The sequence below is a fragment of the Fragaria vesca genome, linkage group LG5 (assembly GCF_000184155.1).
Source record: "Fragaria vesca subsp. vesca linkage group LG5, FraVesHawaii_1.0, whole genome shotgun sequence".
NCBI classification, from domain to species: Eukaryota; Viridiplantae; Streptophyta; class Magnoliopsida; order Rosales; family Rosaceae; genus Fragaria; species Fragaria vesca.
Genome location: NC_020495.1, coordinates 16,868,719 through 16,879,775, shown reverse-complemented (window position 1 = coordinate 16,879,775; position 11,057 = coordinate 16,868,719).

The window sequence follows — 11,057 nt, the reverse complement described above, 5'->3', positions numbered from 1 at the left end:
CTCTCTCTCTCTCTCTCTCTCTCTCTCTCTCTCTCTCTCTCTCTCTCTCTCTCTCTCTCTCTCTCTCTCTCTCTCTCTCTCTCTCTCACATTTAAAACCCATCAGCCAGCCATGGCTTCCCACTTTTCTCTCTCCGTCGTTTCTCTCATCACCCTCCTCTTCCTCGCCGGATGCCGCCTCATCCATCACCATCGGCGTCACCTATTCCGCCTCCACCGTCGCCACCTGCCCCACCCCTCCGCTACCAGAGCGCGTGGCCTCGACCATCACTTCTCTCAGCCTCGCCGCCCTCCATCTTGACGTCTCTGACCCCAACCTCGTCCGCGCCTTCCTCTACTCCAACACCACCATCCTCCTCACCATCCCCAACACGCTGGTGTCCCACCTCAGGCCGCCAACCGCACCAATGCCCTCTGGTGGCTCACCGTTCAACACTTCCAATTCTCAAATATGAAATTTTAGGGATTGAAATCCCCAATTCCCAAATCTATTTCCAATCAAACAAATGGCTTCAATTTCATATAGAGGAAGGGGAGGCGAGCGAGAAGAGGTTGTTGGCTGGGGATTCGAAGTGGTTGAGATTTCAAGTCTAGCACGGGTTTGAAGCGGAAAACGGAAGGGATTCATGGATGGTGTTGTTTAGGGTTTGGTTGGCGGCGAAGGGAGAAGATTGTTGTGAGGCTTTGAGTTTTGGGCTTAGGGAGAGAGATGCGAGGTAGGTGGGTTTGCGTTTTTGGCGTCGGGAGAGAGATGTCGAGGAGCTGCGGGGTGAGCTACTGGTGGTGTGGTTGGTTGCGGTGTGTTTGATTACAGTGTTGATGTGGTTGGTTGCTGGTGGTGTGGTTGGTTGGTTGCTGGTATTGTTGTTGTGGTGTTGTTGAAGGTCCAACTGGTGATGTGGTGGCGTTGTGGTTGCGGAGGAGGTGAAGGAGGAGAGAGAAGAGATTGAAGAGATTAAGAAGGGAGAGAGGGAGGGTGTTAAATGGAATTTCCAGTTGAAAAATATGTCCAGTCAGTAACTTAACCACTGATTTAGACGGCCACTTAACGGATGGACCTAATTGTGTGACATTGGATAGTTAATGGAGTAATCGATTGAAATTGAAAGTTAATGGAGTAAACTGTCGAGTGCATGAAAGTTAATGGAGTGACCAGTAATTAATTCTTGATTATTTAAAATGAAACAAAATGTGGAGTCTTACTAACTACTGGTCTCAATTTTGTTGCTTTTGTGGTTGCTTGACTTTCTTTGGTATATATGCACTTTTATTAGTCTTTTCTTATGTTTCCTTCTTTTATATATAGATCTGTAGGGTTTCCATTGATTTTCAATTGAAGTCTCTTCCATTTTACGATAAGCAAAAGATTGATCTCTGGTAGAACTTGAAGGACTTTCTGATAAAGTTCATAATTTCATAGATAGACCAGGACTATGGGAATTATAAGTTATCATAGAATCTTAAATCTTAAAGGTGTAACACTGGAATGAGAAATACATTTACAACAATATAGAGATGGGGTATTGAGATGACAAATAATTAAAGATACCGAGACAGTAGATAATTGAACGTATGGATATAAATTCCTTAATAGACCTCATTTAATTCTTTTGTTTTCTTATGTAAACTTAGCTGGCTTTAATCAAAATGCTAAAGTAGATACCACATATATCAACAAATTAAAATATATAACAAGAGGGCATGTGTCTTAGAGTAGTAATGTTTCTTGCCACATATATGGTTTATTCTTTGGTGTGGTATGTGACAAACGTTAAGAATATATAGTAAAATGGGATTATTGCTCTTTTTTTTTCTTTTTTTTGTTGGGTATGAATAGCTTACTCAATACAATATACTTTGCATTTAAGTTAATGGTGGTGCACTGGCTTTAATGAAGATATGTCATAGTCTCCTCAAAACATGTATTGGCTTCCAGTAATATATAATTTACATTCACTTTGTATAGTGATCAACGCTGCTAAACTTCCAGTATAATGTATTCACCTGGCTATCAGGATATGTGCAGGTAAAAAGGTAGACTAGCATTATGGATACATACTTTATGATGGGCATAGAGAAGTAAAGAATGAGCATATGTCATTGGATTTGGGTTTAGGCTTGCATCATGTATAGATGTATATAGGTTAGTTAAACTCAACTAGGTAGTATCACTCTGAAACTCCAATTATTTTCTATACATGTATAGAGTGAAGCAGCATATTGATTCATCATTTTAACTGAACATGATACGATAGTGACTCTTCTTTTAATTCCTTATAATTGACTATTTTCAGTAACCATATTCTTAAATTTCTGCCTATTCCATTATGTAAAATACAAATTTTGTTGACAAAAAATCCCGTAGCATGCACGGGTATCTTTCTAGTTTGCTTGATTTTGATTAACCAATCCAACTGATCCCTAAACAATAATTTCACTGTAATATGAGATTATTTTAATTTAATAAACTATGAGCTGTAGATTTCATAAATGAATGAAAATAACCTGAACATGGTCATATGAATTTGAAGGGCCCCTGTTCTCATGTTCATATGTGGTGTACTCCTGACAATCTATATATGGATAACAATTGTTAGAATGGTTACTTTATGTATAAATGAACAAATAATGCAAGATAAACAATACAAAGAGCATTGTAATGTTCTACTAACCTTTTTTTTTAGGTGCAGCTCTCTTTTTCTTTGGCGCAGATACACATTGTTCTTCAGGGGGTACCATAGTATCCTCTTGTTCCTGCCATATTGATGTAGATCTTCTTTTTGGCATTTTCTTAGATCTCAAATCATTGATAAGGGGAACCGGAGCATCCTCTTGTTCCTGTTGTGCTGATGAAGATCTCTTTTTCAACTTCTTCTTATATCCCAAATCATTGTTCTTCTTGCCTTTATCGTGCCTTTTACGCTTCTTTACTTTTGGATCACGCAAAACTAAATTTGCATTATTTTCATGCACTTGATCATCGTCTGAATATATATCACCAATTGCTTCATGTTCTTGTTGACTGGGTAAATTGCCATCCAATTCTGCCTCTAGCTCCAACAACTTAGACTCTACCAAAGTTGATGATTGTTTATCCTTTGCACCTTTTTCTACAATTCCTTGTGCTATATTGAAGAGCTGAAGATGCGCTACAATCACTTAAATTTGCTTCCTCATGACAATGAAAATGAATTCCCTTTCTAGCATCTAGTCTCCATCGTTTTAAGTAGTACTTAGATGGTAATGTTGACAAGCCTAACTCACGGAATAATTTTAGCACATGTGCACAAAGAATCCCTTCAAACTGAAATCTCTTACAACTACAATTAACTGACTGATTTGAAGGTGAATATGTGACTGACCTTCTCAAGTTTGGATTTCCTGGTCTTTGAACCACATATGATTCTATTATCGTGTCATCAATCCCTCTTTCTACTATCAAGTCCAAACATTTTTGATACTCTTCTTGAAAGCAATTGAAACTAGCTTTTGTGTACAACCTTGCTGCTTCACCCTCCACCTTCCAATTGGACAAAAGTCTTCGCTTTCTTTGTGTAGTTGCAAGTTCTGCAAGCCTCTCCTTCTCTCTTCGATCAACTAAAACACGCTCATAGTGTACGACCCATTCACACAGAATAAGGTTCTTAGAAAAGAACTTTTTCAAAGTCTTGTTTATGCTTTCACTTCTTTGTGTTGTTGTCATACCTGCAAAATAAAAGCTTGCAACATGTTTGAGTTCAATTTCACTAAATTTCAGAAATGGTAATTCGATAGGTGATCTCTAACAAAGTAAATGATCTGTAAAGTCTATATTCTAAGGACCTAAATGTACTATATTTTTCTACAAGTGATAGTATAAAGGATAATAGTGAATTGCAAAGCACTACTACACAAGAATGCAATCACCACAAACACAGAGAACAAGATTTAGTTAATTGATAAGGTACAAACCCCAGTATGATTGATCAAGCTTATAACAAAATAACTGAACAAATATAATTGAAGGAAAAAAGAGGTTGTCATACCTGCACAAAAATTTGATCGACCATAGATTTGTGCCCACTTCTCACGCAATTCATACAAGTCTTTTAGCCAGTCATTTTCTATCAAATCATAATAATCAAGTAGATCTTTCCAACTTGATTCAAACTCTTCAACACTCTCTGGATCGTATATACACCTTTTGAAATCTTGTGAAAACATTGAAAACTTCTCAAATACTGGATTCAAGTGTTTTGCAGCGTTCTGATATATGTGCCACAAACAAAGGCAGTGGTGAGACTCAGGTAGTACTTCCCTAATTGCACTAGCAATTGATGCAGCTTGATCTGTAAATATAGTCTTTGGTTTTTTTCCTCCCATAGCTTCTAGGAAGACATCAAAGAACCATTTGCATGCCTCTGATGTCTCCCCATCTAATAAACCACAACCAAATAGGATTGTTTGACCATGGTGATTAACTCCAACAATTGGAGCACAAACCATACCATACTTGTTGGTTTTAAGGTTGTATCGAACACAACTGCATCACCAAATATAGCATAATTAGTCTTTGACTTTCCATCACAAAAAAAACTTTCGCTTATTTCATTCTCAATGTTTGTCCGAATTGCATAAAAGAATGCTTTATCCTCCCTTCTTCTTTTTTCAAAGTAATCAAGCAAACATTTAGCATCACCTTTTTTCAAAAACTCTGCTCGTCTTCCTCGAATAAAGTTATTGCAATCGGTCTGAAGAAAATTTAGATTTTCCGGTCCTCCTGCTTCAACCGTCAGGTATGAAAAGATCTGTGATGGTGTGAACCCTGCTAAGTGCATCTGGTTTATCAAACCGGCTTGAGCATTCTCTATTCCTCTTTGTGACCTCATGGCATATGAACTTGATCGAGGAACAAGATCATGTGTAAGCTAGCTTCAAACTTTGTGACGACAAATTTCCCATCTTTATTAAGTTTGATCTGAAGCATTGCTTTGCATCCGAATCTTGTTTCTTCTCTTTTCTTCTCTGGAGTGTTCTTTTTTTGGTAGAATCCTTCACAAGAGCAACAAAAATCTTTTTTCCATATCACATCGGTATTCATATATTTGTTGCTCCTTCGCTTTCGCACACTAAAGCCAACATATCTAGCATATTCATTGTAATAGTCATATGCAGCTTCATCACTTTCAAAACTCATACCAAGAACTGGGATATTCCCACTTTCTACTTCCTTCTCACCAACATTAAGATCGAAGTGTTCATTATCATTGGGATCCAAGTGTTCATTATCATTGGGATCTTGAGTATCATCATTAACCTTTGGACTATCATATTCCAGCTCTTCATTCGTTTCTCCAAGAGAATAAAATTCATCGTCTTCAATTTCCTTGGATTTGGTACCAATATGCACTCTGTCGTACATAGAAAAAAAATATCTCAATGGTTCTTATCATTATCTAACAGGAACGATTATTACCCTAGAAAAGAAATCTAACAAGAATGATTGTCATATATAAATAAGGTGAAGATGATCAAAAGAACTTACCTTTAGTGATGGCGATGGTAGAAGACGAAAGGGGCGGGGAGACTAGAGAAGAAGAAAAGCCAGAATAGTAGAGCAGTAGAAGATGAGAGGATCTAGGAATGCTTGTTTTAATATTAATAAATTACCTTTTCTTTTTTCTGATAATTAATTAAGGATCTATTAATTAACGTAACCATGGTTAACATGATTGTGGGTTGTCAAACATGGCAGCATCTTACTTGTTGGTCCTATGACCATCAAAACCATGATGGTTGGCAAATTCGATTCCCTATTTTAATGATGGTAAGTAATGTATCGGATTTGGAGCGGATCAATTAAGTCCGAATCAGTTTAGTGATAAATTTTTTGATTAGACCCGATTCGTTACTCGTCGGATCATTGATGGATGATTTTCAGATTCAGAAAAAAGGACCTTGTGGGCGGTGTCAGCGGAGATGTTACGGACTTTCAAATGTATGTGGAGGAGGGTTTGGGGAAGCCGTAGAAGTCATAGATGGTTTCATTTGAGCGGGTAATAGAGGGGATGGAGGTTTCCTAGTGGCTAGAGACGACGATGGAGTCGGGTTTTGGGGAACCCATTTCGCTTCTCCAGTTGGAGGCTCTCGTTGATGCTTTAGTGTTGGGAATTCGTGAGAGACGTAATCGTGTCAGTTTGCTATTATTGTGAATTAGCTTGAGGGATTTTCGTTCGCGGAGGCATGGAGAATTCGAGGATTCTCCACTTGATTGAGTTGAAGAAGATGGATACTGAATAGAGATCTACTTCTTGCCCTAATTCAATCTTTTTGTAGGTGGCTTTTGTATACATAAATGGGAGATTCTATTCATACCTCTAAGCCTGAGTGATGAGTTAACTCTTGAACTGTTTTCCAAAAAAGTAAAAAAAATGTCACCAAGTGTTGAGTTAAATTATAAATAAGAATGACCTACAAGTACGTAGAGGATCTAGAAGACTTCATAACTCTCTCTGAAGAACTCCAAAAAAACACAGTTGTAACGCCTCGCAGCTAACTTTACCAATTTATCAAGTTTTCTACGAGCTACTGAGGAATCTAACCGTGCTTGATAACTTAGTAAGTTAACGTTCAATTTTTTTTTGAGTTTTTTTTTTCTCAAAATGTCAAATTAATCTTTTAAGGCCCCGATGTCGAAGTACGCGTTGACACGACTTCACCGGTGTCTTTGGAGTTTGGATTATTTTTTAGAGCTTCGATCTATTTTCTACAATTAATCGAAGTTTTTATAAAAAAAAATAATTTTCTAAAATTAGAAAATGGTGTGGAGAGACCAATGGGAAGAGCACCAAACATAAAAAAATGCCTAAATGACGTACCTTAGTTGCTTATCTTTTAGGAGGGATTGATATTTTGGTTCAGTCACCCAGACTTCAATATCATCTCAACTCTAGTTAACTATGATATTTTCGTCTTTGATAACAAATGAGACATTATCTTTTACGAGGGACTGATATTTTGGTTCAGTCACCTAGACTTCAATATCATCTCAACTCTAGTTAACTATATTTTTTTTTTTGAATAAAGGGCTGGTGTGGTTACCCTCAAGCCTTCATTAATGAAACCGTCGAATACAAGGAAGGGACGTGAAGCTTAAACCCCTGATTACAAAGACCCAAAATAATATCGAGAGTCTTGTTCGTGTCAGAATTTAGACGGGTAAAAATTATTGACTTTTCTATTCGTGACCTATCAGACGAGTTGAATAGTCAAAGCATCCACGAAGGACTTGGCCTACTAAACACAAAGTCGGTGTCACATCCCAGTTCTTAAGTCAATTTGCAGTTATTTATTTTTAGGTTACTTTGACCTTTTACCGTTTTAAGTAACCGTTTACTATTTAAGACTCTAAAAGTTGACTTTTTCTTCCGTTTGGAATTTGGGAAAACTTACTTCATGAAAGTTGTAGAGGACGTTAATACGAGTACGTAAACATATTATGCGTTAAAATCGGAGTTAGCATGAAAAAGTTATCAAATAAAAGGATAAATTTTGAGTTAGTAAGAGGGTAAAAATTTAGTAGGTTTAATTTTTGGTGGGTGTTTAAGTTGAACCGGGTAAGTGTGGAGAATCCCAACACCCACCCACACTCACACTCTCTCTCCCGTGAGCTCCTCCCGACCCGCCGGAGACCTAGCTCTGCCCACCGCCGTACGGCCACCTCGGACTGCCGGACCACCCCAGTTCAGAACCCCGTCGCCTCCCCTGCCTTCCTGGGCCGGAGTCCGAGCCGGTGACGCTGCCGGAAGGGAGGAGAACTTCTCTAGAGTCCCAACTGCTCCTTCGCCGGAGCTCCCACCTTCGGCCACCAAAGCTCGTGAAACTTGGCTCATCTTGTAGCTCTCATCAAGGTTAGTGATCCCTTAAAAGGAATCGACTTATTTCGATCTTGGTGTGGAGATATGTTTAATTGAAGTTCTAGGGATTTATGGAGGTTTTGGTTCGATTACCCTAGTTAAGCTTAAAATTGTACTAAGTGCTAGTTATAAAAGTAGTTGTGCTTGATGAGAGGATTATTCTGTTAAATTTTGGGAGGCAATGGACGCAGCCGGAGTACGGTTGCCGGCCGCCGCTGCCGGCGGAGCAGGCGGCGGTGCCGCCACTTGAAGGTGGTTTTTCAGGTTTTTGAGTTTGTTATAATGAGAGGAGTCTAATGAAGTATAGTATGGAATTTTTGGAGTTTTGATAAGGTTTGAGATTTTAAAAAGATTAAGGATTTTGCCGGTTATTAGAATGAAAATCCGGCTGTTGAATTTCCTTGGTATTTAGCCTGGAATGTTAGAATTGATGATTTGAGGTTGTGGTGGAGTTTGATGTGAATCCGGTGAGTTTAACCCTAATAAGAGTAGTGGGTTAAACGGAAGAGAGTTAGATATTTTTATTCACGTAATTATTTTCCGGAATTGAAGTTTGGTCCTAAGCATGGTTGTTGTGCCAGGATTCGAGGAGACCCCACTTGAGTGGTGATTCGGAATTCATCAGGCTTAAGCCTAAATCTGTGAGTGGACATTTTGGTTTTTAATTAATATGCATGCAAGATTTTATAAATTAGTATTTTATTTTCCGAGCATATATTATAACTTCGGCATATGAAATGATCTTGGAAATTATTTGAGATTGATGCATGGATTAAATGTTGGTCATAATTTATGGATTTAAGCTTGGATTGATAATTTGAGATTTGAGTTTGGATTTTCTTTATGATTTTCGGATTTGAGATTATATCCAGATTTGCATATTGCGTGGTTTTCGAAAGGTGAAATTATTTAAATTAATTATTTCATTGAGCATTTTAACGTGTGGGACACGTCATCGAATTTAATTATTTTCTTTACTCTTTGAATTTTTTGAGTACGGTTGGAAATCGAACTTATGCTTAAGTTATGAGTTTCGGGAAAACTCACATGGATTTATGTTTCTTTATTTATGCCATATTTGTTGGATCGTTATTATTCATGCTAGCATGTTGTTCCGCCTTTCGAGGCGATGTAGCTTCCACGTTTTAAGTGGGGTTACTCAAGCCCTTTCCGCCTTCGGGTGATGTGATGTAGTCGACGACATCACGCAAGCCCTGCACCTTCTCTGTTATCATGACATGAAAGTGTAGGGAGTATGGGAGTACTTTGCCTGGGAGACAACCGAGTCTGGGAGGCTCACTTGTATGGTTAAATCGGTTTATTATTTATTGTTGTTTTGACTAGCGGGGCTAGTCCATTATTTTGGTATTTTCTTCAATGAAGGTTAGTATTTATCTTTGTCAATATTTTGACTAGCGGGGTTAGTCCGTTTCCTTGAGATTTTCTTTATGAAGGTTTTATCAACACTTGCATGCAACAGATTTCTTGATTATTGGAAAATGGGAAAGTAATTAAGTTTGGTTAGTTATGTTGCGATCAGTTATTTGTTTATTTTTCGTCCACTCACTATAACGTTTTTATATTACTTTTCCCTGGGCCCTTCGGTTTCAAATGCAGGCTAAGTTTTATAAGGAGGTAGAGCGTATATGGAGTCGAGGCATAGTCAGAGGCTGCTTCCGCATATTCTTTATTCGTTCTTTTTCGTTCAACTTTAGATATACTCTGAAAGTCCAATAGTAAATTATTAATAGTCTTTATTCTTGGTTGTTGAATTATTAGAGTTGAGTAATTGTTATATTAGGAGATGTGTTGATCTTGGGGAGCAAGAAGGCTCCAGGTGTTGAGGCTGGTTTGCTTGGTTATAGAAGTGTTAAGTTGGATTTTTCAGGTAAGGGTTGTCCATTTTCAAGGAAGATTATGCCAAATTTTCGGTAAATTTTCTCTGAAGGTAGACCCCGTAGGATTTACCTCGGGTTTCAGAGTAAAATTCGAGGTGGGTCATGTCAGTCGGAAAATAGAATGAAGATAAAATTGGCAAGTCAGAGTTAGAAGACTAAAGAGTGTCCGGACCCTCGAGGTCATATCTCAAGGCCTCATCACTCGACCTCCAGGACATAGTACTCGGTCTTCAAGAGACTTGAGTTGGATGGTCGACTTCCTAAGGTCCCCAACCGACCCCAAGTTTATTGAAATATTCTCTACCAAATGCATGATGTGATTGGTTTGATTAAATAAGATATTGTGACATCTCTGAGCCAAAGTATGGAAGAAGTACATATCTTCATCATATTGGAAGATCTTGTCCCATCCGAAATGGTGTATATCTTGAAACACCATCATCCTCTCCATGTTAGTATCTTGAAACCCCATCATCATTCACATTGCTTGTGTCACGGTACTATTGTGAAAATTTGAATCTAACCATGCCTTTGATGACACCTATTATAGTTGGTCAAAAACCATACTTTAATAAGATAAGAGAGCACATCAGTAAGGGGGGAAGGAGAAAAAAAAAGACAAAAGGGAGAGGCTAGGCAAGATTTGTTAGAGAAAGCCACAGAGAGAAATAAGTACAGCAAAACAATTACAGGAGAGCCTCATTCTACAGTGCAAGACCACAATTCAAACAGAAGAGTTGCAACCACCCCAAAACCCTATAAAAGGGGAGCCCATCTTCTTAATTTCGGCCTTTCGGGTAACTGATTCTCTCTCTAAAAATATACACCATTTTTCTCTCTATTAATATGGCTTTCCATTCCTGTTATCAAGCTTTCTTAAAAAACCTCAACTGACTTTATCATCGGAGCTTGCTAGGCCGGCACCACACCGGTGTCAAATCAGTCCAGCCATTGCTCCCCACCACGCTCCACGTCAGATTTCATCGTAACTTAGTTGACTCGAATCCAACCTTGGAATTTCGCATCAACAAGTCTCTACAACGTACTTGTATTCTAACAAGCACCAACCAGCAAAGAGTACTACTCTAATGGCGACTCTTTTTGCTTTGTCACAACGATGACATAATGGAAAGAACACTTAACATGTAACACGCTTACATATCCTAATGTCTAATAAACAAGTTTTCCTACTATGTTGCCGCAGGAAAATAAATTCGACGACACTTAATTTCATCCTGCCACTTGGAGGCAACGACCATTTGACA